The sequence below is a fragment of the Strigops habroptila genome, chromosome 13 (assembly GCF_004027225.2).
Source record: "Strigops habroptila isolate Jane chromosome 13, bStrHab1.2.pri, whole genome shotgun sequence".
In the NCBI taxonomy this organism is placed as follows: domain Eukaryota; kingdom Metazoa; phylum Chordata; class Aves; order Psittaciformes; family Psittacidae; genus Strigops; species Strigops habroptila.
In genome coordinates this window covers 4,882,264-4,901,612 of record NC_044289.2, presented here as the reverse complement: position 1 = coordinate 4,901,612, position 19,349 = coordinate 4,882,264, and the positions used below count along the sequence as shown (strand labels likewise).

Here is a 19,349-nt window from a genome sequence, read left to right as displayed (position 1 = left end):
ATTCCCATGAAACTTACCAAATGGATGTGATAAACCCACTGTCAGAGACAGGCTGCGTGAGTCATTATTGAGAATATATTGAACAGTCTGTTATTATATAAAATCCTTAAAATAATATTAGTAAGAAAATAGTTGGCAGTTGAAGTGAAACACTGCTGCGTCCTGTTGTAATAGGCAAAACATGCAAGTATCAGAGCTGGGGTCTGGAGAAAAGGAAGCTTTGATCATAAGCAGTACAGGATCAAGATGTTCAGGTGTTGTCAGTATCTTGCAGTAGGTACTGGTCCATCCCCAAGTGCTCTTAAGGAGGAAATTAGAACAGAAATGCTGCTTGCATGGAGCAACATCTCTCCATAACTGCCTATATTTGAAGTGATTTACACAGCTTATTTCTACTTCCAACTGCATGATTTTGTAGCTATTTGCGTATACTTTAATATTGCAGAACTTTATGAAGCAGTGAAACAAGTACCAAGTAGGTACTGAACAGCACCTGACATGAAATGCAAATAAAGGGTCCAGGCTGTATATACATTCAAAAATATGAATCTGAATTTTCCTGTCATCTGTGAGTAAATTGATGGAAGAGTGGCCACACTGGTAAGGTGCTCTGTATGCTGTGTAGAGGATTTCCTATTGTTGCCCTTTTAGTATTCACCAATGTGATGTCAATTAATCCTAGCTATGTATAGCCTTCAGAAATCACTTTGTAATCTGTCTCTGAGTTTCTCCTGGGTTTTGTAATATCAGAAATATAGTCCTTCTTTCACAGAAATGTTATGAAACAACTTTTAATTTTTATTTTTTTAATACAGCGGTTAAAAATGTATAAAGCACTTCCATGTTAGTTTGGCATGATTTATTTTGTGAGAACAGAAGAATGCGATATGAGTAATGAATCAGGGATTGTATTGACCAGACTGTCACTGTGATGACCTATTAAAATCTAGGATGTTTTATCATTCTCCTAAATTGGATTCAAAATCTATACATAGCTAAGGATATAGTTACTAAATGTTGTGCAAGTAATACTCCTATACATGAACAGCAGATGTGTTGGAGGTCAGAGAACTGTGGAGTAGTTGAGACTGGAAGTCACCTAAAACATCCCTGTGTTATCAACACTGTTTTCAGCACAAATCCTAAACAGAGCTCAATACTAGCTACTGTGAAGAAAATGAACTCTATCCCAGCCAAAACCAGCACAGTGCCCATCATCTCCTGCTCTGTCACTGGGCAGCCTCGGCTGCAGGGACCGTGGTGATGCAGTTTGGGATGATGAGAGTCCTCAGGACTCCTGAAAACAGCACTGACGTCTTTTCAGCTGTACTTCGCTGGTTCCACTTCCTTAATCCATTATTTCCTCCAGACAGTTCTAGTCATAGACTAGTTACATTTGATGGCCTGGGCTGTCAATATTAAGTATCCAGACACTAGTAATAGTAACTTTTTCACTAAGCTCTGCATTTCTTGGAGAAGATTTTCTATTGTGGCAGAAGTGCCGGGCATGGAAAATCCTGCTTTGGTAAGTCAGAATGAAGTTACTGTAGAGTAAATCTCATTTAATGCTTTGAAACGTAAAAGCACATTCCTATTTTGATACATACAGACAATAAATCTGGTCTCATGAAGCTGTTATCTGTCTAAGAATAGCAAAGTATAAAGAGAAAGAAAATGAATTCATACTGCATATAGATTTAAGTGGTAGCCCTTTCTGATATCCAGGATCTTTTTTCCTTTACAGTGTAATGACTTCTCACAATTTCACAATAATCAGTTATTATTCTAGAAGGCCAGAAATACTTCTCATAGCTCATGAAGTACTGATTTGTTATGTTCATTTTTCCTTTCATATGCTTGCTTTATGCTTTGACCCAGCAAATGTGGGGCAAGAACACTGTCCCCTTGGGTATCTTGAATGCACTGGGCGCATTTTTTAGTTGTTACTGGTAATGTAAGCAGTGCCTTTTGCTTAGCTGTGCCCAAATGTCTGTTGTTCATCTAAATATGAAATTTCTTCTTTATTAAAGCTCTTGAGATAGCTCGTCTTGGTTGTCTGCAAGCTCAGTAGCAAGCGTGGTGGACTCCATGGCACGTGTTGCCCCAGAACACAGGGGAGCTTGAACCTGGTGTCAGGCTCAAGTGCTGAGCTTGATTTTGGCACCATCTGGAATTTGCATTGTGCCTGTGATAGCCTTCAGCTAAGGCAGTATTTTCATTCTTGAAAACAAGAATCAAGCTAGCTGCTGATTTTCAAAAGCAGTAAGATATTTCTAACTTGTCACATGTTTAAATGCCCGTTATCTGTGTCAGTTGACTGCCTTACTAGATAGTTAAAAGTCCTGCAAAAGAAGATGCTAAGTAGTTTAAAGTAACAAATACGTGCATGCCAGTGTCTTAGAATCATAAATTCATAGAATAGTTTGGATTAGAAGGGACCCTAAAGATCATCTAGTTCCAACTCCCTGCCTGTTTTGGTATCCTGCTTGCCAAGATCTTTGTAGGTCTTTTCTCTTGGGCTCTGCTTTATATAGTTAATGGAGAAAGAACACAAAAGAAAAGATTTCACAAAATTAACATCTCATATTAACAGTAGGGTAGGGATGTGTTGTCCTCCATGGCATCATCTGCTGCTGACAGTCAAGCAGTTCTAATTACTTTAATGACTCCCATAGGTCCTCTTTGTAACTGCTGGAAGATGCCTGAGGACACTCTTCATAGGTGGGAGAATAAAGCCAGGGAGCAACCAGAGAATGAACTGCTCTTCTTGCAGGCAAAAAATTGTTTTACTGAAGGTCTGCAAAGTTATTAGGCCAGACAATTTCTGCGTGGAGACCTCATAGCAGCCTTCCAAAATTTAAAGGGAGCCTACAAGGGTGCTGGAGTAGGACTCTTCATCAGGGACTGTAGCAATAGGACAAGGGGGTAACGGGTTTAAACTTAAACAGGGGAAGTTCCGGTTAGATATAAGGAAGTTCTTTACTGCAAGGGTGGTGAGGCTCTGGCACAAGTTGCCCAGAGAAGTGGTAAATGCTCCATCCCTGGCAGTGTTCAAGGCCAGGTTGGACAGAGCCCTGGGTGATATGGTCTAGTGTGAGGTGTCCCTGCCCATGGGAAGTAGATGATCTTAATGTCCTTTCCAACCCAAATCATTCTATGATTCTAGGGAATGCTTCTATCTCCAAGTTACTTTGGATTTCAAAATCTCTGCTGTCTTCTGTTAATTTATTTTATATGTGTGTATATATATTAATCGACTCTGATTTGCTCAGAATATTTTTTTTTCTTTTGGTGGAGTTAGGCTGTAAATTTTCCCGTCAAACTATATGAAACATCTTGATAGTTACTAGTCTTCATTTTTCATCCCATTTTTGTATGGCGAACTTCAAACACCGGAGATTATTTGATCATTCCATTTGGCGGGGGGAAGATTGGGAAGTTCTCTTGGAATCATACGTACTGAGTTTTGACTTTCTCCTTTTTTGTAATCTTTGACAGTGCTCACTTTCTTGAGATGCACTTCCATAATGGAATTGTACATTATTATTGGTGTTCTTAGATACAAAAGAAATTCAATACCTTCGGGGCTATAAATATCATTGATTCACTCCAAACAGAGAAAGATACTGCAATATTTTTTAGATTATTAAGACTTTTCCATTTACTCTCTGGTGGGGAAGAGTTATGAATTTGGTAATCATCATGCCCTAGGTAACTTAGGTTAAGCAATCAAAACCTCTCTTTAAAGCATAATTATGATTGTTTGCAACATCTAATGCCGCCTTTTTTATTTTCCAAATATTATTTTTTAATGCCTTGAGCACTTTCTGTTTTCTGTTTCAAAGAACTGCTCCTGTAGCCTTGACAATAGTGGAAAGTCTTAGTAGCTGCATGACAGAATATATTTCTCACCTGCAAAGCTTTTATGGAATTATTGAGCACTTCAAGATGTTGTAGTAGGAATCCAAGCTTGCAATAAATGTATGGATTTCTTTTTCCCTCCTGAATGACTAGTATGAAAAATCTCAGTCTTGTCCATGTGGATTTCAGTTTCTTGACCACCTTGTTTTAGATACTAGGTTGCATCTTATGCAATTGATAGTTGTTTTAATAAATGACATAAAAGCATGTGAGGCAGAAATCTAACAAAAGTTCATGTGGGCATTTATACATCAGTCGATAATATATGCAGAGATACAGTAAGGGAAGAGTTTTGTCTGTGCATGCACATAAATTCTGTGTAAAATCTAAGTTGTCAATATCAAAAGAGCCTCATTTTTAAATTCACTTACACTTCTACATTACAAGTTGTAATGGAAATGGGTGGCCTGCAGGATGTTCAGAGTCAAGTGCTGCACTGGTGACATGCTGGTATCTTTGAGGACAGCGATAAGATTTCTTTTGAATTTTATGGGGACAAAGGTGCAGATATGAAGAAGCCTGGTCAGAGTTTGTGACTTCAGATATGCTGCTGTTCACCACTCTTGTGTCCAAGTCAGGTAAACCACAAAAGTCCTGCTGTATTTTGTTAAATTTCTTAAACTAATGCTCGTGAAGACTAAGCAGCAGAGAGCTCTCAAGCCAGAGTTGGTGGGACCGATTGCTTTCCTTCACATCTGCTGTATGGCCAGCAATACCTTTAAAACCAAATAATCTTCAATAAGGAGAAGCTGAAAAACAACAGTTGTGAGATGTGTGCTATAAAACCACCAGACTTGTTTGCTTTAAGAAGTTCCAGAAAGCTTTTCTGTGATGGGTGTGAAGCACAAGTTAAAGCACAATAAATGGTATGTGGATGTTGACATTCAGGAGAAAAACAGCTTTAAAGTTAAAACCCAGGAGGAGGACGACTCTGTTCTCATGGGAGCATTCATACTGGGGGTTAATGTACTGCGACTCCTGCACATTGACTGCACATCATTAGTCGATTTCCCTCAACTTTCTTGAATGTCCTTAAGTTGATGTGCCTTTAGTCCTGCTCTTGTTGCTGCCTGCAGACGTACAGCCATGTTTTACCGTGGATGGACCTTACTCTACATACACTGCACCATGTCCCCCTTACATGTCAGTCATTTAATCAACCTTTCAAATTGTCTCTTCAGCCCCAGTTAGAAAGGGCAAAGTCCCGTGGCCTGTTTTAATTTTTAGAATGAGAAACTGATGTTCATCACTGATGCTTCATTTCCTGTAGCATTATGTGCCTCAGAGCCCTTTTATCTGCTGGACCTGGTGCGCATGATGATGCCTTTACTACATTAACACACGCTTTTCAGCAGCACTGTTCCTAGTTTAGGCTGATTAGGTTAAAAGAGGATCATCCAGAATGTGATGATGATGATTCAATGTTTATGGGTTTTATCCATTCCGGGCTAAATACATTCGCTGCAGGATATCTGGGGTTTGAGAGGGACAGTGAAAATGCTCTGCTCTATTTCTAATGGATTTAGTAATGCTCAGTAGAAACAGTATCTTCGGTTTTCTTGCTACAGACATTTATAGCAGAGTATTCTGTGCTGTAAAAGCAATTAATTGCCTGTCTGATGTGCTTACTGTACATCAAAATCTGCTGTTTAATTGCGAGTATGAAACTGTGGCTGCACAAAGGATCAATTTTTGATATCCTAAGGTATTTAATGTGTTATGAATAGGAAGATAAGCCTGCAGTTGAGAATTTTATTTCCTATTTTAAAGTAATTGTCAAAGTTATGAAAATATTTGTGCAGGAACTAGTGGTTTAGTTGTCGATGAGTATATAGAAAATTGCAAACCTGTAGAATTTAATAGTAGAGAATGAAGGTTTTTTTCCCCCTTAAGAGATCTACTAGCTTTAGACACATTTTCCAATTAATCCAATAGAAAGCATGAGACACTGACACCATCTCAAACCAGGCATCTAATTCAGGAGTCTGTTGGGAACCCAAGTTCTTTAGATAGTCCATTAAGTTTCCAGAGGACTCCTACTCATCATTCAGGGACTGTAGTAGTTAAGTGTAAGCTTGGGTTACGGTCTACACCTCTAAACTCACACCATGTAAAAAGGTGTGTGAATACTCTTGTGAGTGATTAAAGCCACCTCTTCAGGCTTTGTGTCCACGTGGAAATATAAATGATTAATAATAGCATTTTAGCTGATGGTTGCTGTCGTCAAACCCAGGACAGTTGCAGATAAAATAAATGTTCTAAAGCACGATAGTGAAATCTGAAAAACATATTTCATATATGACAGTCTTTTATTAAACTGAAGGCTACATTATAATGGGATTTTGCAGGAAATTTGCAGGTGGTACACTAAAAATTAACTTGCTGCTAGGTTTGAGGATAGAGCAATTTCAAAATTATTAATAAACATTGAGGGGAAAAAATTGATTAGTAGGTGCTTTATGATCTAATTTTGAAGGAGGATGAAATTTTTTGCTCTTTTTAGTTGTACTGTTTCTATTGATAGGAATCTGTGGATGATTATTAGCCAGCATAGAACTAGAACAGGATAGAATAGGTTTGACCTGGAGCAGCAGGAGTCAACTGCAGAATAAACTGTCTGAAGGTAGTGGAAAGCGCTCAGCAACATTTGTGACTATCCAGAAAAGAAAGTATATGTTTATCCAATTAAAACTCCAGAAATAAACAAGCACTTCAAACACAATCTAATTATCCGGTTGGAATTTGTCCAGGATGCTTGGAGTTGAGAGCCCTTGAGTTGAAGGTATCCACAGGGAATTAATAGCAGAGTGTGGGAAGTTCAGGTCTGCTTGGCTGGTGTGGGGTGTTGAGCAGCACTGACAGCACCCGCTGCAATGAACTTCTGGTTTATCCCTGTCCTCCATCAGGGTACCCTGAAATAGCATTAAACATAATTAAAATAATCTTGAATTACCATTATTTAAAGTGCAGCTAATGGCACCATTTGAGACAATGAGATGAAATAGTATCTAATTTTTCTGATTAATATTGTCCTTTTAATTCCTCTTGTGTCAAAGCCTGTTCCTACATAAAATAGCTCTTGAGGAGGATGGTGCTGCAATATCACAGTTTTGGATGCTTCATACTCAGATCTTTAAGGGGGAAAGATTCTTTTTTAAAATTTTCTTTTTGAGCTTCTCTGTGGCGGCAATCTCTGCAGTAGAAAGTCCTGTTTTTAAGAAATAATAGTAGATACTTATGGTAATACTACTGTGTTTGTAAATGTTTTTTTTACAGACTGGTTCTTTGCAGTTATAGCTGTCTCCCAAAGAGCAGCTCAATTATAGAGGATAAACTGGCAAGATTAATTTTTAATGTGATAACTTTGGCAAGGGTTTTACTCTTTAGCAGTGAAGTGAGCACCTGTGGACTCAGGGGATGTCACAGCAACACAGTTTTAAAATGTGGTTCTTCCCCTCCTCCCTGAAAAACAAGAGGAATGAGTTTAATTCTAAGAATCAGAGGTTTGGGGGGATTTTGTCTTTAATGATTTCAGGCCATTTTCTATTTTCCCCCCTCATGTTATTTGGTTTGGCTGACATGCACAAGTGTGTGCTTCTTGGGTCTCCTTCTGAATTAGAGCGTTGATAGCAATCCCATATGCTTGCAGGTGAGTTTGTGTGCTGTGGTCACCAAACATAATTCTGACTTCTCTGAGTAGTGGTGGGGTTTCCACATGAATTGGCATATCCTTCCCAAGCAGAGTTTTACTTCACAGCTGATGATGACTTGAAGTTTCAGATGCAAAATCTAATCTGCATTTTTTGGGGTCTTGACAAATGAGACACAAGCTGCCTTCCTTCCTGCTCCAGCCCTGTTGTGTGCCCTGTGGCTTGGTCGTCAGTGTGAGCATTTAATTGCTTGCCTTGCTCTTCTTGATGCCATGTTTCTATCCGATACTGGTTAGGCTGAGAAGAACCCTGAATACATTCCTGTGAATACACCTCATAATAAAAGTATGTATGCTCCAGGAACCAAGGTTCAGAAAGTCCCAGTGAGGCACTAGTAAAACTAGATGTTGCAATCCCAGTCAGCCCGGGCACTTACTGCTTTAAACACAAATCTGTGTGGCTTTTGCCATATGCTCAAGAGCCTCACTTGGCATTAATATCTGATAGATGTGAACACAGTGTGTACTATTGTATCTGTAATATTCTCAAAACCAGGCTTCTATGTATCTATACATGTAATGAAGCTATATGGTACGCAGCAGAGACTTTATGATGGCTGTCTAGACAGGATGATCTTTATCCATAGAGATAAATTCAATTTAAACAATTATAAAGAAAAAAGATAAACACTGTGTTTTGCTTAAGCAGTTCCTAAGAGTAATGCCATTCTTTCGCTTGGTTGCTCAACTGTTAAGGTGATACTGGGGATGTTATTGAGCAAGACTGAAGTAAGTGCTAGCAGAGGATTAGCCAGGTGAGCTTAATAACTGAGCATTTCATATTTGGGTGGGAATGGGAATTCACAGCTCTTTTAGGAGGAACAACTAAATTAGATTTTATTGAGAGATTAATCTGTGTCAATTCTTATGTCCTGAAAGATTTCCTGTCATCATGAAGACCAGTTCTTAGCAGACCCAGTTCTGGAAGCTCTGCCTGGTCTTTCAGCCAACTGAGTGGCTGTGGTTTCCCTTAATGTTAGGAAACGGGCTCTCTCTCTGCCAGAGACATGAATAGCCAAGTGCCATCCGTTTTGTCATGCCTCAGGCATGGGGTGTTTCTAGGTGTGTTGCAAAGCATGGATGTGATTAATGAGCAGACACGATGGCGACAGTGTCAGGGAAAAGTTAAGGTCCTCACTGTGGTCCTTAGGGAACTGATTTCTGCAGACCATGCAGAGTTACTCCAAAACACAGCATGGTTGTTTGCTGGCCTACGGGAGCAACTCCTTTCCACTATTTATCTGCCTCTTTCATTTACTAACAAGCTGCTGAAATACTGCACTTGACTGCTTTACACTCATAAGAGAAGGAAACTAGTGCATGCAACTGGTGCATGCATCCAGTGTCTGCCCTACAAGCCTGCCCTGCATGAAGGGGATCCATCATTCAGTTTCCCTTTGTCTGATTAATACAGCCCAACGCTGCTGGTGTTGGAAGGGAAAGGAAAATGAGCCTTGTCTTTTGCTCCTCTTAAGAAAAACTGATAAATACTTAAATGCAGGCTATTTTTTTTTCTTTTTCATCTCCCTGGGAAATGCCTCAGGGCAAGGTTACAGTAATTGTATGTTATGTTGCCCTGCTATACGAAGTCCCATTATAATTTGGCTCAGTTTTGTAGCATTTATCTCAGGGGGATCAGTTGGAGTAGCTATTGCAGAATGTCAGTGTGGGATTACAAAGGGATCTGCTATGTGTGCACATTCGTTGGGAGGATGTCTTCAAGGTGTAGTGGTAAAGATTGCTGTGGTTTTTTTGACTGGCAGGTGGGGTTTTTTTTTCCCTTTTTTATCCCTTTTTTTTTTTTTTTAGCAGACATTGAAAAATTGATAATTCTTTAGGCAAAAAGGTTTTTTTTTTTTTGTTTGTTTGGTTTTGGTAGGTTAGGTAGAAAATTGTGGTCTTTTAACTGTCAAGTATTATTCTCTAGAGGAGCACACAGTGCATGGCACTGAAACCAAATGATGCTGCACTTCTTCTCATTGCTCTTATCCCTGTTTTTCTTTATACCTGCTAATTCTGGTCCACCTGACCTATTTCTGACCAGAAGTCTTTATCCGATTCAGGAACAAATTAGTCAGGCTTTATGTGTAAAATGTCCTTTCTTACAATGTAGTGAAGTGATCCTGAGCTCATTTGTTACCTTTCTCAGAAGATGAAAGTGCATTGCTGTTCAAATGGGGCCCCTTTTTTAGACTTTACCCTGTCCTGGTGTACAGGGTTTCCTTTGGGGGCTGCAGATCTTTCAGGACAGACACAAATCCCAAGTACTTTGTTTCTTAATGCTTGTTAGGCCTTTACCATTACAGAATGGGAATTTAAGGAGTTAGAACAAGATTGGTTTAAGATCTATTTGTTTTCCCTTAAGTCACTGCAGGTGCGGAGAATGGGTTAGTTTGTGCTTTGTTTCCTGGCAGGAACATATTTTCAATACAATCCACACATCTCTATATGTCCTCATCATTTGAATTGTGCTCCACAACCCTTGAGACATGGGAGCAGAATCACAGGCTGGTTTGGGTCGGAAGGGACCTTAAAGCTCATCCAGTTCTAACCCTCTGCCATGGGCAGAGACACCTTCCACTAGAGCAGGTTGCTCCAAGCCCCGTCCAACCTGGCATTGAACACTGCCAGGGATGGGGCAGCCACAGTTTCTCTGGGCAACCTGTGCCAGCGCCTCACCACCCTCATAGTAAAGAACTTCCTCTTAAGAGATAACCTAAATCTTCCTTCTGTCAGTTTAAAGCCATTCCCCCTTGTCCTATCTCTACATACCCTTGTAAGAAGTAGATCATTCCCCATGACCTTGACCACATTTGTCCCCATCAATTCATTTCATTTCAGAGGATGATTCCCTTTTGTCTGAGAATGAGGTGCCTGAAAGTTTTGCTTTCCCCTGGTGCTTTTATCACCTATTTCAGATGCCAGAACATCTTTATTGCTGCATCACGTACTGTTCTGTACTTCTCGTCTGAGCTGGGTGCTGTAATGGAAGGACAGCTTGAAAAATATGAGGTACAAACAGTGGTTTTAGATGTTATTCCAACTGGTGGGAGTTACTCTTCTTATATTCTGCTCTCCTGCCCCATTTTATCCCAGCAGCTGAGAGCAGCCAGACTTTCCTAACATGCATCATCTGAGTCGTTAAGAAAGAGATTGTGTGTTTCAAGGTGTACAGGCAGCAACATTGCCTAGAAGCTCCCTTTTAGCAAAAATAAGAAATTCTGTGAACATAGAATGCATTAAAAATTTAATGCAACTAGCGTTTTCCATATTGTACGTACATCAAGGAGTAACCTGAGCCTTTGCTAGAGGATTGTTTTTATCATACACAGCTGATGTACTGTGTGTGCCCGGAGTCCAAAAGCTTTCCTGTCCCTGCCTGTTAAACTTCACTGTGCTGCTTTAGCAATCCACCCCAAACTGACTGCTCTTGTCATCTCATGGGTAATCTTGCACACAAATCCTTATGCAAGTTTTCAGTCTGACGAGCTTGAGTTTCAGAGAGATGTTCAGCACCATTTGTATTGCTGTTGGACTGTAAACTTGGCTCAGATGTTTATCGCTGGAGTTTTCAGACCAAGTCTGCTCCATTCCACACAACTTCTTTTCCTGATGGGGCTTGCTCAGTGTAACTTCATGCATAGCAGCTTCTCTGCTGGACAAGGGTGTGTTTGTTTTTTTGCTCCTGAGTCTGTGGTCAAGCTGTATTGGAGAAGAAACAGCTGAGTCCTCTTTATAAAACTGGGAAGATGGGGCAAAATATCAAGAACAGAGTTTTTTTTTTTCTACAAAACATACTTATTTGCACTTGCCTTTGACACTGCTGTCCTTTGACCATTAACTTTGGTATCTTGTCTCACTTCTGACAGCCTCAGTGACTTTAGCAGGAAGTTAAATCTTTGGTGACCACATTGGCCATCATTTGGTGGATGGGTCGAAGCCATTCAGAGAGAAGAAAAGACCACGTCTGCTCTTTCATTGTAAGAGTGTTGTGTGGTTTGGCTTTCTGCATTAGGGAGGCACAGATGTTAGAACACCACAGAAATGCCAGGAGAGGGGTCCAGAAAAATTGGACCTGGTGATCCAGAGGGAACCAATGGGCTGTGCAAAGGAGGTTGTGGCTGGTGTGGAGGTGTGAGGGTGGGCTTGGGGATAAAACAAGCCGTGGAGCAAGAGGGGGCTGGACTGATGAGATAGGAGTAGGGCCAATTTCTGGGTGAAGTACAAAGGAGGAGACAGCTACCAAAGCCAACTGAAGTGTGAAAATGAATTAAACAATGGAACTATTCATTGGATTTGCAAATTTTTAGCAGATTCCAGTCTTGGTTTCGTCTAACTACACGTTTCCTAGCTCTGCAGAGTGCTAGGTTGCTCCTGAGGGACCTACAGGCTGCTCCTAATGAATTACAGGCCTGCTAGACCTCCTGGTTTGTTTAATTTGTTTTTCTTTTATAAGGTGAATTTCCTTTGGTTTTATACAGTGGGTGGAATGAATTTTCTTTTTCACTGTGCACAGAGCATTATTTTATAAACTCTAAGAGGACTGGAGTATGGAGTGTCGAAGCTCTGCATAAGTCTTGCATTTGAATTCTTGTGACTTCTTCACAAATGTATCATTATTCATTTTCACCTTTACGGGTGTTGCTTTCTGTATGAAATGCAGAATAACCAGCTGCTAAGTGAGTTTCAAATGGAGCTTTTCATTTTCTTCTGAGGAAATAACATGAGCTGTGGTGGCAATAGATCATCTGTATAGGAGGTAAATCTATCTTTTATGAGTGTGGTATTTTGATGGTAAGTGCCAAAATGATGTAAAAATAAATATACATATTGCAGATAATTAGTTCTGAGACTTTTTTTTAAATTGGGTTTTTGGGTTTTTTTTGATTGTACTAAACTCTTAACTTCTTCATGGGCAGAGATGAAGAGATGTTTGCTGTGTTATTGTCTACTGGAGTTTCACCCAGATGACAAACTGCTTGTCAAAGCTCACAGGATTTATCATGAGGGTGGATGTAGAGCACACAAAATCAGAGCCAGTTGCTGAAAGCAAATCTTCCCAACTTTGACTGCCTTCAGCATCAGGGTAGATTGTATTGGGCATCCAACAACTCTTGTAGCCAACGTGAGAGCAGGCTTTTGCAAATATTTATCTCACTGACCTGGCTGTAAACTGATCTGTCACTTCCAACCTCTTCCTAAGCCCAGTCAGTCATCCCCAGAATGCTCTGGAGTCCTTTTCTTGGTTGGTTTTCTTTTTTTGTTTTCACTGAGGGACGCAGTGGATACGGTGGTTGTTGGTCCTGAATCCTTTGTAGTGCAACATGAAAACCAGTGAATGCGTAGTTGGGTCTAGATGTGGCTGTACAAGCTGTGTAGAGAGCCGTCATGTTGAAAAAATAAAGACTGAAATACACTTGTTACAACCTCTGCAAAATTTTAAACGTTGCTTGGATGCAAAACTGAAGCAAATCTTCTCTAGGTGATGCCATTTCATGCATGTGCCCCTCTCTGATTTGTTCTTTGTAATATTTTTTATTTGCCAAATAATGAAAAATATTATTGCCTAAGTTGAAAATTGAATTTCTGATAGAATATACTGGAGTAATAAACGAAAAGAGAACGTAAGAAGGATTCTTCCGTGATAATTAAAAATTATAGAGTCATTACTTAAACTTGCTTTCTGAATTACAGAGAGAATTAAAAGTGCTTGTTTCAGAGCAGAATCCTTGTAACATTCCTTCATTAAAATTCTGTATTGTCAAAATGGATAAAAATGCATATACAATGACTAATTTTGTTCAAACCTTCCCTCTGCTTTGGGCCTTATCTCTCTTCACAACAAAGCTCACCTTGAAGGGACTGAAGTAATGATATATATTTGCTGAGCTGGAAAAAGAAAGAAAGAAGAATCTACTTTTTGCAAGCTCTGTTCTTTCGCCTCAAGATACTGAGAAGGAAAAGACCTGTGGGGTACTAAAGCTCTCATGTACCGTAAAGTGGTATTATAATGAAAAGTATTACTTTTTATGGCATCTCTACAGTATTGGGGAAAGGCATTTTTCTATAAATGTTAATCTTTAATCTTTATAAATTGTACTCTGTGAGAGTGGAAGGTCTGTAAAGCATTTGTCCCGAAGGCTTAGAAGGATAAAAATAGTATTGAAGACTTTCTTCTTTTCCTTTTTTCCTTCAACTTAGAAATATTAGCCTGTTTGGAGGAGAAATGCATGGGAGTGATGTAAGCCATTAGAATTCCCTTCCAGGTAGCCTGTAAACTGATGTTCAACTTTCGTGTCTACTTAAGTCCAGTTGAGTCACTGGGACTTAAATCTGTGCTAAAATTCTGTCTGGAATAGGAGGATTAATGAGTACAAGCCACAGATGCTGAGCTCCTCACCCAGATTTCTACCAGCTCTGATCACAAGATATTTTGGGCATATGAAACAAATTCAGCAGTAAATTAAACCTGTTGTACGTATTTTCTTCCTACTTGATTCTTCCCCATTCTTCTTGACAGTGAATTTTCTTTTATGTTTTGCGCTCTACCTCATTATGCTCAGCCTTTGCTCTGGGTGCTGTTTCTGAGTGTGCTGATCTTCATTGCTGGGACAAGGCTTCTGGAGGTGGAGTTGGTGTTTTAAAATGAGTGAATTGAGTTGCACCCTGAATTTGAACCTTAATATTTGGGTTTTACTTTGATACCAGTTTGCTTAGTGTGTATGCATTTGTAAAAGTCTGGACTTGAGGCTTGCTTTACCAGCTGGTGTACAAGGAGTTGATTAAACCTAAATTGGGAGTATTAACAAATCCCTGCTGAAAGTTGTGATAAGCATCAGCAATTTTCAGTTTTGTTGAACTTTTTAAAATTAGTTAGTCATTCTGAAAAATGTGCTTTAATGGTGTACTAATACTTGCTATCTGTTTATCAATGAAACCTTACTGCAATGAAGTATTTATGATATGTAACTTTAATCTATAATGAAAATTTGTCTACTGCAATCTCATCATTTAAAAAGCAAAACTTTCCCAGAAGTTTTAGCTCTGCCTCATGTGTCCTTTATTGTGCTTTTTTCTTTTTGTTGTTTTTCTCTAGGTAAGTGTCTCCATTCTGAATCTGCAGGAAAGTTCTCTGAATGCTGAAAAGTTGGATGCCTGTTGAACAAGTGCAGCTCCTGTGCCCTTCACTTTGGGTAAAATCTGTCAAAAAAGATTTGCAGTGCTTTCTAAGTTTATAAGAATGTTTTTATCTCTGTGTAATTTTTTGTGTGCTTAATGGGTGTTGGTGGGCTCCTGAAGGAGGAGGTAGACTCATGTGCAAAATAGGTTTTTAATTTATATTGAAGTTTGAAGCTGAAATGAAGACTATGGAGTAAAACCAAGAATCAACTCCCAGCAGGAAGTCCACTGCTGGAATGTGTGTGGGGGGGTTTTAAATATTGTGATGGTGGTGTTGACTCAAAGTCACATTAATTGTTAAATTGCATGTGAGTGTGCAGACAGGCTGAAACAATCCGGTGCTTGTTCATCTCAGTGGATCCTTGATGATGCCACAAAAATATTACCATGTAGATACTTATGATTTTAAGCTTCACAGTGTTTCAAGCCATGGAGGGAAATTTCAAGGCTGTTGTGCTATTTTTCTTTTACACAGTTGGTTTGCAAAGCACTGTATTTTGGTGTTGGTAGCAGCAGATTGGTTTTTGAACAGTGCACCAGAAGAGCACATCTTGTATCCCGTGAAATTCAACCTTCCCAAAAAGTAATGAGCTGGCAGTGGCTGGGTTAGCAAGAGTGGGGGAAAGGTATCCTGGTGCAGTGTTCTTACATTTTTTGAAGTGGGAATTGCTCCAAATCTGGGAATTCTTCTCTTTCCCCTGGATGAAGGTTTTTACTTGCATCCAAGTCTCAAAGGCTTAAAGTCCTGGTGCTCTGGTTTCACTTCTGAACCCAAATATTTGAGGTTTCAATGCAAATCTATGTGCACTGTGTTAATTTCTGACTTAATTCGAGTGGCTGAACTGCATCTTGCTTCAAGATTGAAATAACGGGGCAGGGGGGAGAGGGTTTGGTTTTGTTTTTTATGTAAGGTTAAGAGGTAAATGTACCATTGAATGCAGATGCAAATTGTAATTGTGGCTTTACGGTGTATGTATTAGACTAATGACCTGAATTGATACTACAAATATAATTACATTGATTCTTTACTGATGGCTAGAAACAGTGACATTTCCCTTGATCTTTGAATAGAGCTAGTTATAAAACACATGCTCCACTTTTATATTCACACATTGCATTCTCATCACTTTTGTCTCTTACTCCCCAAGGGCTTGATTTAGAAGAAGTGTCTGATTTAATGGAAAAAATGATGAAACAACACAGACAGCAGTTCAGAGCATTTCTAATGTAAAAGAAGGTGTTTCTTTTTGATTACGTTCCTCAGATTTCATTGCTTATGTTTTAACATTTTGCTTAAGAAAAACGTGATGCCAGGCTACTTTTTAAATTATTTTGAAACATGTATCTGCTTTCATTCATCTCGGAAATGACTATTACTGAAGTAAGAGCTACTGTGCTGATCTGATTTAACAAATCATGCTCCAAACTTTCCATCAGGTTACCAGACTGGAAAGAGCTTTTATTTGAACAGGCAGAAATTAGACAGGGGAACCTTGGACGCTGCAGTTTTTACTAGTGGCAAATATATATGTCATAAAAATATGAACTAAACATTAGGAGAATTGGTTGGTATTACTATGTGTAACGTAGCCTCATGGCTTCATTTCACAAATGCTGCATAAATATCTCCATTCGCTGCCTGATGTTATTCCAGGTAGATATCGAGAAAAAATACTTCCAAATAAGCATTTTAAAAAATGTAGCTTTGTTCAAAAATAATGTTCATTTAAATTTACTTCTGTTGACTTCTCTTATTCCTTAGTCTGAGCTGCCGAGTTGCAGTCATATCTCTGAAAATGGTTCCTGATTTCTCTCTCACATCCTCAGAATCATCATCCTGAGGATATTGTGAAATGAGACCAAAGTAATTGTAACTGAGATTGCTAAATATGCTGTCAGTGCTAAGATTATAAGTGTGATTGTTCTGGCAGTATGCTGTGATCAAGCTACCATGTTGTTTACCCTTACTTAGAAAGGAGTTTTTCTGGAATCTTATTTTAGTAAGCTACAAAAGGAATGATCATAATGTCTTGTTTAAGGAGACAAATGCTTCTGACTTCTTAAACACAGAACAGTTTTGTGTAATGCTCTTGAAGCACTAAGTCAAGACAGTTTTCAATCTCACAAGAAAAATGCCAGTAATAGCATAGTATTAAAATACTTTTAACATCTCCCCTTTGCAGGAGTTGCCCATTTGACTTTTAAGAAGCAGAACTGATGAAGCTGGTGTTTCTGTGTAATCTGCTTTATACACAAAGAAGTAAAAAATAATGAAAGTGTTTTCCAAAAAAATCTGGAATAGCATTTGCCAGTGTCTCTCATTAGAAGATTGCAGAGTAAGCCAGAGCTGTCTTGATTATAATAACTATCTTTCAGATAATACAGCATTACATTAGCACTTTACAGTTGTTTTGTAAGTAGATTTGCTATATTTTCGATTTCTAGCAGAAGCCAAGCAAAAGTGGCTTACAGTTTTGACCATGACAAAGAAATTCCTCCCAATCTTTCTTTGTTTCAGCTGCTGCTTTTAGAAAGCGTCAGGTAGTTGTGGGGCAGATGTTATTATTAGTATTGTGTCAGGGAAAAGGGAGCCAGGGAAGACCCCTGGAAAGATGGACATCTCTGGTTTTAACAGGCTGGGTGCATTGGGCAGAGACGTTTACTAACATTTCTCCTCCTCTATATTAGTCCAGAAGAGCACTGTGTGCTCTCCAGGCACAAATACTCTCTGAAATGTTTCACGGTTGTTTATGTGGGACACACATCCTGTGATGCTCACTATTCCTGTGATTTTGTAAATGGTTGAGAAGCACTTTGGCATTTCTTCAGTTTTGAGTGTACTGGCAGAACTGTTCAAAGCAGTGATTGCTCCTTGCTTGGATGTTGGGGAACGTTACAGATTTGTGTTCCTTGGCTCTGCTTGTTTTTGTTTCAGACCCTCCTGCTGGTAATGGTGCTTATGATTTGAGGCATTACCAGGGCTTGTCTCGATGCGGTTTGACTGCATCGACTCTAACCCACCCCCCCCCCCGCCATTGTGTGAACACTGCAGGTTTCTCGCTGGGTTGATCCATGTACTGCACGTTATGGCCCCTAGAAATAGAACTGAGTCTTCTCAGATCATGCTCAAGTGGCCCGTTTTTGTAGTTCCTGAGATGCTCCATTCAAGCATTGCGTGTGCACCATGAGAGCAGGCTGGTATGATACGGAAGGTCTTGTAACTACGTTTCTGGTTGAAGTGTAACAAATCAGCCACAGCACAGCGCTGTTCAGTCCTGGCTCAAGAGACAAATGTAATAAGATTCATCCGACCTCTCACCTTGGCAGGAAGAAAAAAAATCCTTGTAGGTGCACCCACTGCATGTTGATGTGTATTGGTTTGGGGTGCAGGGGTTGAGGTGGACAGACTGCTGTTGCATGAGTAAACACAGCACTTTTGTCCTCAAAGACCTTGCAGGCACCACCTTGCCTTAGTCTTTACCCTGTCTGATACCCGTTGTGCTGGTTTTGCCCTGTTAAAGCACATGCTATGGGAAATACCATTAGGAAAGTGAAGGCAGTTGAAAAGTAAAGGGTACGTATATATTCAGTTATATACCAAATTAGCTGAAGAGAGATCGGCATATTTCGGTATAAAGGCCTTAAATCAGGGGGAAAAGGCATAGTCTCTTTCCTGTTTTAGGTGTAATACTGGCTGTCTTGCTTGGATTGCAGTACAGGAAATACTGCTGTTACTTTAAATACCTGGGGCAGTTATCACTGGGGGTTTAATATTGCTTATGATATTACTTTACTGTGATTAGCGTAGTGATATATTCCATAACCTCTGGGCTCTTTCTTTGAAATGCCTTTCCATTTTAAAAGTATAACACTGTGACCATACTAAAAGGAAAATTTCGAAGTTCAAAAGTCGTGGATGCTGAGTATCTTTAATGGCACATATAACACTATGCTGTCACATTGTGCAAAATGTGCTTTAAACATGCATCTCTTTCTAACTGAATAGAAGCTGTTGTTTTCCATATCATGTAAAAATATTGCCCTTACGCTTTTGTCAGTTCAAAGGAGCTTTCATATAGGTAGTTATTTGAATTAGCTGATCAGAAAGCACTAGGAGTGTACCTGGATGTTTAAAGCATCTGTATAAATCATGTGTCAGATACATTTTTCAGTCACACCAGTGTGTGTGAGGTTGGGCAATTGATTAATCTGGTGGAAACATTCAACCCTTTCAGCATTCACAGAATACTTTTCCTCAGTAAATTGTTATACACAAGAATACCTGCATTAAAGGATGTTAGAAGGCTGCTAAGAGCACACAGACCTTAAGAAATCCTCAAGTTAAGATTGTCTGTGCAACCTTTATTTGCATCTTGTGCGCATCTGCCTTACAATAAAACCTTTATATGTTCTTATGCTATTTTTGCACAGCATCCTGGCCTCATTCAGTGCACAGAAAATAGGATGCTCAGTTAATGAAAGGCTATTCGATATTTCGTTTTCATTAATCAATGTATCCCCTATGCCTTGTTTCTGCTCG

General features: G+C 39.4%; 1 protein-coding gene across 3 annotated transcripts in view; it reads left to right on the top strand.

The window, feature by feature from the left end:
- The window catches only part of LOC115615267 (cadherin-4), a 460,442-nt gene that overhangs the window by 110,328 nt on the left and 330,765 nt on the right, over nt 1-19,349 (top strand). Inside the window, exon 3 of one of the 3 annotated variants that reach the window (XM_032920281.1) lies at nt 14,727-14,823. The exons of the other annotated variants lie outside the window; for them this stretch is intronic. The gene's annotated coding sequence lies outside the window, so the exon portion shown is untranslated. The remainder of the gene's footprint in view (nt 1-14,726; nt 14,824-19,349) is intronic. 3 annotated transcript variants of the gene reach the window in all.